A 9861-nucleotide genomic window follows, 5' to 3' on the forward strand; every position below is an offset into this window, starting at 1 on the left:
GGTATGATCACAAAAAAAAACAGTTTTCATCCGGTTTGCGCATCTCTACACTATTCTACACACAAAACCATTGCTCATAATTCTCCACATGGCATTGGTCAACAATGTTAATGGAATATAATAGAAATTCTAAAAATGTTAATATCTCAATATGAAATTAATTTCTATGATCATACCTATATATTTAGTCATGGTTCAAACGACATGCATGTATTGGTAAACAGAAATTTCGTCCCCGAAAAAAAACAGCCCATGAACGTTTTGTCCCCGTCAATTATTAGGATAGGACATTTGGCTCCTGGAAGTTATTTATCTATATAGGGACTTCAATCACTAAATTTAAAAAGATATTTTTGCACGAAAGTAAATGCACTTAAAAAGTACTAAATATGCATGCACTTATGCGCTTAAAAAATTACAAATATAATTTAAAAATATGTATTTTTTTTCTCACAATTTACATAAATACAAATATTTTTATGTTTTATAATTTGTGCTAAATATTTAAATTAAAACAGGAAATAAACATCAATAACTTCTAGGGATTTTAAAAACACGACACAATAATAACTAGTGAAAACTCTCAAAATAAAATGCATACATTAGGTAAAAAGTATTTTAGATTCGGAAAGGAGCGATGAATGTATTGGTTGTAGAATGATGCTTGTGTTTTTTTTTTATTATTACTCTTTTTATATTTTTTTATTTGTTTATTTATTTTTTTATTTGTGACATATTTGTCGGGTAAAAGATGGTGAAATTTTAATAAAAGGCTCCTGATATATTGTTAGGATAGCAATTAAAAAATATTAAAAATACAGTCAGAATTTTTTTTTTATAAGAATTTAAATTTCAAATTTTGACAAGATACGTAAAAATCACAAAAATGTCCAAATAATTTTGAGTTAGAAATTCATAAAAAAAATTTGTTTTTAAATTTAAGATCTGAAAATTTAATACGAGATTCCTTATAAGTTTTTCTATCTATAACAATGAAAAAAAATGTCAACCGAAGACTCAAATAAAATGTAATGTGCGTTTGAACTTTAACTATTACAACATTGGATATTCACTCGATTTCTCGTGTACCGATTTCCTTATTTTATTATAATTTAAAATCGAATTACTGTAGATACTTGAAATTTACACCATATGCTTATTTTATCAATTCTTATACTTGATAAAATTTTAAAAATATTTTGACTTATTTTGAACTGTTAACTGTTTTTCTATAAATGTCAATAAATTTGTATTTGTTTGGTAAAAAATCGTGAAAATGTAATACAAGACTCCTGTATATTTTACGATAGCGGTTGAAAAATATTAAAATTACATTGTCACAGTTTTTTTTATAAGCATGTAAAGTTTGAATTTTGTAAACAAGTATCAAATTTAAAAAGGTGGATAAGTGGATGTCGCTCTGCTGTACAGTAGGTTACAAGTGGGTCACTGTAATGGATGGTGTTAAATTTGAATTCAATGATATAATATCATTGTATAAGAAAAACGATTCAGAGCGAAAACGGTCAGTCAGCCTATGATATTACCAAGTATATTTGATGATAATATTGTGAATAAAGTAATTTATATATAACCTATTTACGTGGAGCCTTGTTTTAAATTTTCAATCCTTAGCCATAAAAGTTAAAAATTTATAAATGTTTAACCACAAAATAATTAATAAATTATAAATTTGATAAATGTTGTCAAAATTTGAACTTTAAATGCTTATAAAAAAATATTATGCCTATGTATTTTTAATATATTTCAACTGCTATTAGAACGATATATCAGGAGCCTTATATTAAATATTCACGCTTTTTTACCCAACAAGTAAAATTTTATTGATATTTATAGAAAAAAAAACTAAAAAAATTTAAAACTGACAATGTCCGTAAACAGCTCAAAAAGAGTCAACATTTTATGGTGTATAGAAAATGCTAATATAAACTTTCAGTCAAAATTTCATGTCCCTACGGTAATTTGTTTTAGAGTTACACCAAAAACCAAAATCGATTTTCTCGAAAACAGATTTTGCGTAAAAATTCCCGTTTTTCCTTAATTATTCTTTTGTTTTTCACGTCGCTTTTGAAAACTAATGGGAAATTTTTACTTTTGACCCCCCAAAGTTCCAACTAGATTCACTTTCCTATCAGAAAAGTTACTGTTGAAGAAAATCCAAGCACAAAAATAAAAAAAAAACACACTTCATTGTGAAATCAATACATTCATCGCTTCGCTCAGAATCTAAAATTAGTTTGTATTCAAAAATTTATAAAATGTTCGACTTTCATAGCTAAGGATTGAAAATTTAAAACAAGGTTCCATATAAATAAATTACTTGGTAATATTTTAGGCCATAGGGTCACAGACCGTCTTCGATCAGAAGTGTTTTTCGTATAGGTACAATGGTCTAATAATTATTGTTATAAACGAGGTTATAAACATATCATTAAACTACAAATGTATTCTAAAAAATTATAAAAAAAATGGAGAAATATGCTCTTAAAACTACAAAATCACAAAATACACAAAAATATGCATTATAAACGTTTAAAATTTTTTTCGTTCTGTCACTAAATAAATATCAATCTTACTTATAAAGTTGTAAATAAATCTAATAGCCCAATAAAACATAAAAATGCAAAAACTTTCGAGCCCTACTCATAACTTATTGAATAATGTGAATAGAAATGTTAAACCTATACCATTTTTCTTAGAATTATACATTTTTTTCAATTAAAAAAAGGTGGGTAAGTGGATGTTGCTCTGCTGTACAGTAGGTTACAAGTGGGTCACTGTAATGGATAGTGTTAATTTGAATTCAATGATATAATATCATTGTATAAGAAAAACGATTCTGAGCGAAAACGGCCAGTCAGCCTATGATATTACTAAGTATATTATAGCTACAAAAGTTGAATATTTTATACATTTTTAACTACAAAATAATTATTACATTTTAAATTTGATAAATGTTGTCAAAATTTGAGCTTTAAATGCTTATAAAAAAAAATTGTGCCTACGTATTTTTAATATTTTAGCCTTGCATAAAATTGTCACGCTTTTCTACATTGATATTTATAGAAAAAAATTTTATAGAACTGACAATGTCCGTAAACACCTCAAAAAGGGTCAAATTATTTTCAAAATTTTATCGTATATAGAAAATACTAATATAAACATTCAGGGAAATTCTAGACATTTTTTTTTTGATAAAGGTAGACAAACTTATGAGTAATTTTATATTACATTTTCAAATCTTAGATTTAAAAAGAAAAATTTTTATGAATTCTCAACTCAAAATAATTTGCTATTTTTCGTGATTTTTCCGTATTTTGTCAAAATTTGAACTTTAAATGCTTATAAATAAAAACTGCGACTAAGGATTTTTAATTTTTTTCATCTGCCTTTGAAAAAATAACCTAGGCGCCTTCTATTAAATTTTCAAGCTTTTTTACTCAACAGATAAAATTTTATTGATATTTATAGAAAAAAAAACTAAAAAAATTGAAAACTGACAATGGCCGTAAACAGCTCAAAAAGAGTCAAAATATTTTGTAAATTTTATGATGTATAGAAAATGCTAATATAAACATTCAGTCAAAATTGCATGTCCCTACGGTCATTTGTTTTAGAGTAACACCAAAAACCAAAATCGATTTTCTCGAAAACAGATTTTGCGTAAAAATTCCCGTTTTTCCTTAATTTTTCTTTTGTTTTTCACGTCGCTTGTGAAAACTACTGGGAAATTTTTACTTTTGACGCCCCAAAGTACCAACTAGATTCACTTTTCTATCAGAAAAGTTACTATTGAAGAAAATCCAAGCACTTTTACTGTCCTAAAAGGTGATGACAGACACAAAAATAAAAAAAAAAACACACATCATTGTAAAATCAATACATTCATCGCTTCGCTCAGAATCAAAAAAAAAATATTTGTTGTGTTTTGGGTTACTAACTGAAATATCAAAACATAAATAATTAGGTGTGTAAAATATATTTGTATTGCACTTTTGTATACATAGCTTACTTATATTATTTAAAAATTAAATTTAACTGATGAAAATTGTATCATTGATAACTTATGTCTTATCATAATACTTTATTAATATAAATTATACTGAAGTTTTGTGTTTTATAAATATAATTAAATACCATTTTTCTTAAAATTATACATTCTTTTCAATTAAAAAAAACCTATTTTTTGTGTTTTGGGTTACTAACTAAAATATCAAAACATAAATAATTAGGTATGTAAAATGCATTTGTATTGTGCTTAGGTTACTGTATTATATTTGTGTATAATAGTTTACCTATATTATTTAAAAAATTAAATTTGACTGATGAAAATAATTTACAATTATTGTATTGTTAATAACTTATTATGTCACATTGTAATATTTAAAAAATTTTATATTTTATTAATATAAATTATACTGACGTTTTGTGTTTTATAAATATAATAGAATAAAAAAAATAAATAGCGATTTAAAATACCAGCGGCCCAAATGTCCTGTCTTAATAATAATTGACGGGGACGAAACGTCCGCGATCCGATGTACCAATTGTTTTATACATACTCGGGGTTCCGAAGTAATACACAGGTTTCACGTGCTTGCAGCCGAAGCAAAAATAAGCAGCAACCATTAACAAGGTAACAGATTCGGTCATTCTGCACGACAAACAGCCATTGCCCCAGCCCTGGACCATGTAGTCAGCATCCACCGCTCCTGGTTTCATGGCGAGACTGGAATACAACTGCACTCGTCGGCACTGAATCAACGAGTCCTCGCAGTCGAAATGAGACGTAACCTAGCATAAACAACGGATAAAATTAGCAAAAGGCACGCAAACAAGTGTTTTCCGGATACGCGAGATCGACATGGACGTCGGCGAACGATGAGAACTGCGCAAACAGTCAGTGTTGTGTACTAACGTAACGCATATTACAAATTACTGCAACGCAATTACTTTTTTTCAGTAACACAACAGTAATTTCATTACATTTTACTTAGAGTAACGCGATTGTAACAAAAATACTTTTGAAAAATAGTTTCTTTGAAGTTAACACACATGCGAGTTATTTTCCACGTTATTAAAATAATAGTTTAGAATGTATTAAAAAAAAAAAAGCCGATATGATATCCCAGAAAATTATATTTATTTTTGATTCCAAAAATAGTTAACAATATTATTAAACATTCCAGGAATAAATGTTATCACTTTATTACCAGAAAGAAAATAGTTCGGTTTAAAAATAAAATTTAAGAGGACGGCACACCCGCACGTGTTGTCTCCGACTTATCAAATTTACGCTCAGAATTTCACGTTTTATGCCGTTAGCTTAAAAATTAGAGTGAATCTATCTATGATGAAACTTGATTGTAAGAACATTATCTGTGTTTTGTTGGAAGTTTTTTTACGATAATTCAGTTTTTAAGTGAGTTCTGCGTGTATAATAAATGTAAATTAAAAAAGTAGGTCAGCGCATTTCGGTGGTGGAGGATAGTGTAATTTTACTGTATTCGATTTCAATGCAATGATTGCATTCGATAAAAAACGATTTTGAGCGGACGAGGGAATCTTTTTTATTTAATTTTGTTCGTTTCTATGGTGATAAACAAAGCGTTTTAAGAACAGATTAAAAATGATTTATATAAATAGGTAATGTATATAATTATAATTATAATTTATAATTAGGAAATATCATAAAAATGAAAATAATATAAACAAAAAGAAAAAGTCATAAGTCGCTCAAATGTTTTGAAAATTTTACCATGTCTAGGTAAGGTTAATATAAGTAAACAACCCAAATTTCAAGTTTTTACGAATGTTTTTAACGGAATTACAACAAAAAAACTCCCAAAATTAAAATGTCTATAAAGTATAAATAGCTCAAAAAGCTACAATTTTCCGAACTTTAAACCGTAAGAAACAAAATCCAAAATAAAACAAAAAATATCTCTTGTCATTTTTCATTTGAAGCAATATTTCTGGTAGAAAACGTCGTCCGTAATTATTTAATATTATAAAATCGTAATATCGTACGTTTTTTCTCCTTTAACCGCTTTTATTTCGAGTAGCGTTTCGAAAATCGAAAAATGACCTCTTTAAGATTCCAGCTCAAGAACATTACCTTTCAGAAAAGATGCTATACTTGATACTTTTGAGCAAGTTTAGAGGGAGAAAAAGTGTTTACAGAATAAAAAAGAAAAAGAAATATACATCGTTGTATCGCTCCGCTCAGAATCTAAATGCTCATAACTCACTTCTGTAAAAAACTTCTGTGACAAAACACAAATAATATATATTCTTATAATCAAGTTTCATAATAGATCGATTCGCTCTAATATTTAAGCCAACGGCATGAAACGTGAATTTCTGAGAGTAAATTTGGTATGTTACGCGTTTGTAAGACAGAGACAACACACGCGGGTGTGGCATCCTCTTCATTAAAATTAATTATGATTTATGACTTATGACTATAGTATGGCTATAATATATATGTGAGTTGATTGTAAATTTGTACATAATACTATAATAGGACAATTATCACTAGTTAATTAATTAATTCATTCATTCATTAATTACATGATAATTTAATTAATTACATGATAATTTAATTATATATATTGAATATGGTTTAAAAAAAAAAAAAGTAACGTTATTTGTTACGCACTACTTTATTAATGAAAAAGTAATATAGGTACCTAACGTGATAAAAATAATTTTAGGTAATTTATTGAAGAATTTAAAAAATTGGTACCATTTGATCGTCGTCTTTTATTATAAATGTATTAATTATTATAATTTGTTTATTTATTGTTAAATATTAACATTTTAAAGAAGTACCTACTCATTGTACATGTGTATACAACATTACTATATTGTAAAGTTGTTAATAGAATTTTTTTTATATTTTTAATTTGGCCTGCCCTTATAAAAGTGTCTAGTTTCGCCAAAGAAGTAACGTAATTTAACAAATTTACTGCAAACAGTAGAATAATAATATTAAAATATTATATTGTTATAACGCGTCGCGTATTAATCGTAATAATATTATTATTACCTGTCATGCCGGCCGATGGCGGACCGAACGGGAAAAGATGGCCGTCGGTGTTTGGCGGCGCGGAGACGAACACAAGCACTACGTATTGAGTAAAGCTGCAGTAGTGCAGTACCGTCGACGAAGAATTGAAGTTTAGAAATAAATGGCCGACCGGTCGGCAGTACATCTGTGCCGTGCCGTGCGACGCTACGCAGTTGTTGTAATTATTGTACAACACGTCAGTTATACGGCGGCGGTGGGGCGCAAGCGGACGTCATTGCTCGTTGTACCCATAGATATTAGATAATGGATGGCTGCAATAACGATATTATAATGGTGAGCGAGCCGTAATTAGGGGAAGAGAGAAAGAGACCATCGCATTGCCTCTCGCTCTAGCAATTAATATAAAACCGTAATATTATTATACGTCTTTACTCAATTCATTGGTGATAAGACCTCTATAATTTATTGCTCGTCCGTTGTTGTACGCAGCTGATAATCATAATTGGCATTCGATGGTTGTTGTACCGGAACCACTGAACTAAAGTGACCCGAACGAACACACGGTTCGATTTTCAATGTATCTCATTCTGCGGAGAAACGAACCTATACAGCGACATAATAATATTATTCCCGACACGACGTCAACAATACGCACTGCTTAATATTCGTGTCGATTTTAACAGCGACGACTCAGCTAACAATAGGTGTTTTGGGTCACCCGACACAAAAATACTTATACGACAAGGTTACGCGTTATGTGTACGGACTAGGAGGCAATAATTCGTTTATTTTTTGGTTATTGCACATATTATCATCATAGGTATTGCACTTAAAACAAAGTTTATGTCGCTGGGAGAGTTGTGACGGTCGGTGGACGATTAGCCACGGCGTAGACGACAAAAATAAAAAAAGGCGAGTTAAAAAAAACTGTAAAACTAACCAACGTACGTCGCGCGTGTGTTTGAGCGAAAGACTGAAGAGAATAAGAGATACACTGCCTATACCGAGTACCGACGACAGGAAAAAATTATGTAGTGACGGCCCGCCGCATAATAATAATTTGATAAATGGCACAACTACGAAACGTAGATAAATAAATGATTCACCTTTGGGCTTAGGCGCATTAAAACATTATCATTTAGGCAATATTTATCTCGATAATATGTTCGATAAACAATAAGAATAATATTATTCGTGCGATGTCTCGACGGTATGTGACGCGTCGGTAGATGTTTTGCTGGCGGCAACGAAAAACGGTAGTTTGAAAAAAAAATCCTCAGTAGCATACCGGGCATTGAGCTAAATACAAATAACCTATAAGATAAATTATATATTAGAAATAAAATTTTTAAGGTATTTATATTTATATATTATGTTAAAAATTATTATTAATTTATAAATAATGTATGCCACGATACCGATGATTATAATAATAATAATAATAATAATTGTATATAAATGAATGCATAAAAAAATAATAACAATAATTGTCTTTTACCCTATATTATATACATAAAATACATAAAAAAAATGCATACCACGATATACTGAAGCTTATAATAATAATAGTATATAAATTAAAATGTATAAATAATATAATATATGATGTTAGTATATAATATTATGTAATTATATTACCTAGTCAGCCATAATTCCGAGGATTATAATAATAATAATAATAATAGTAAAAATAATAAATAAATACTAACAATAATTAAATAGAAATTATATAATAGAAATAAAATTAATATGATTAGTAGGCCACGAATAATATTTTTAAGTTACAACAAAATAACTAAAATCGTTATTCTTCGTTTAAATATCTGATTTCATCCAAATTTGAACTTAATATGTCTATAAAAAAAATTATATTTTTTAGATTTTTTGGTTACAGTGTGAATTATTTATGAGTAACTTTGTTTTAAATTTTCAATCCTTACCTATAAAATTTAACATTTTATACATTTTTAAAAACAACAAATTCAAAGTTATCTAGAAATTATATAGAATAACTAGTTAGGTAGTCTATATACTGTAATCTTAAATTACTGAGAATAGTTAATGTATTTAGGTAGATAAAAATTATTTTCTTTGTTATCAAAATTAAAATTTAATTGAACCTTTTTTATAACGCTGCGGCCGAAAACAATTGTTATGCATTATTAATTATTATGTATATTAAAATAAAAAGATCATTCTGGTTCAAAATGAATATGACATACGACAATTTATCGTCGTAAATGTTACAATTTCATAATATAACTAACTATATTATACTATCTACCTTTCATAATAATATGTGATGCCCATAAAAGATATATCAATATAAACGACGTACAAAATAATCCCTCTTTAAAAAATAACTACCTATGTATGGTAAATTATTATAATATACAGATAAATTGTTAAAAATGATCGATATGAATATAAATGTCATTGCTCGGATCAAAAGCGTAAGGAATGAGTACAATATTCATTTTTATAACAATTATATCAATATAACAATTTAAATAGATGTTCGTAATTATCAGTAATATACAAAGCCATCAACGGCGCAATAATTTAACATATTATTATAATATGTAGCTGATCCCGCTGGCACTGCGTTGCCCGTTAAATGTACCAATTCTATATGACTCGAACTTTGTTCGATTCGTTATTTAATATTTGGTATATGGTGTATGGTGTATGGTGTTCAAAATTTATCTTAACTTTTCTGTTGCCCGGAATAAAAATTCTGATTCGCAGCAGTATATTATCAGGTAGGCAATCTACCTGCGGTATCAGCACGGGGTGTATTTAAAATT

General features: G+C 28.1%; 1 long non-coding RNA gene across 2 annotated transcripts in view; it reads right to left on the reverse strand.

Moving 5' to 3' along the window:
• The window catches only part of LOC132935255 (uncharacterized), an 89922-nt gene extending 81886 nt beyond the window's left edge, over nucleotides 1-8036 (reverse strand). Inside the window, exons 1-3 of one of the 2 annotated variants that reach the window (XR_009663198.1) lie at nucleotides 7487-8036; nucleotides 7073-7365; nucleotides 4584-4815 (exon numbers count right to left, since the gene is read on the reverse strand). This is a non-coding gene — a long non-coding RNA (uncharacterized LOC132935255). The remainder of the gene's footprint in view (nucleotides 1-4583; nucleotides 4816-7072; nucleotides 7366-7486) is intronic. The other variant, XR_009663197.1, reaches the window with a different exon arrangement.
• Between the last annotated feature and the right edge of the window lie 1825 nt (nucleotides 8037-9861).

The sequence above is a fragment of the Metopolophium dirhodum genome, chromosome 1 (assembly GCF_019925205.1).
Source record: "Metopolophium dirhodum isolate CAU chromosome 1, ASM1992520v1, whole genome shotgun sequence".
Lineage (NCBI taxonomy): Eukaryota > Metazoa > Arthropoda > Insecta > Hemiptera > Aphididae > Metopolophium > Metopolophium dirhodum.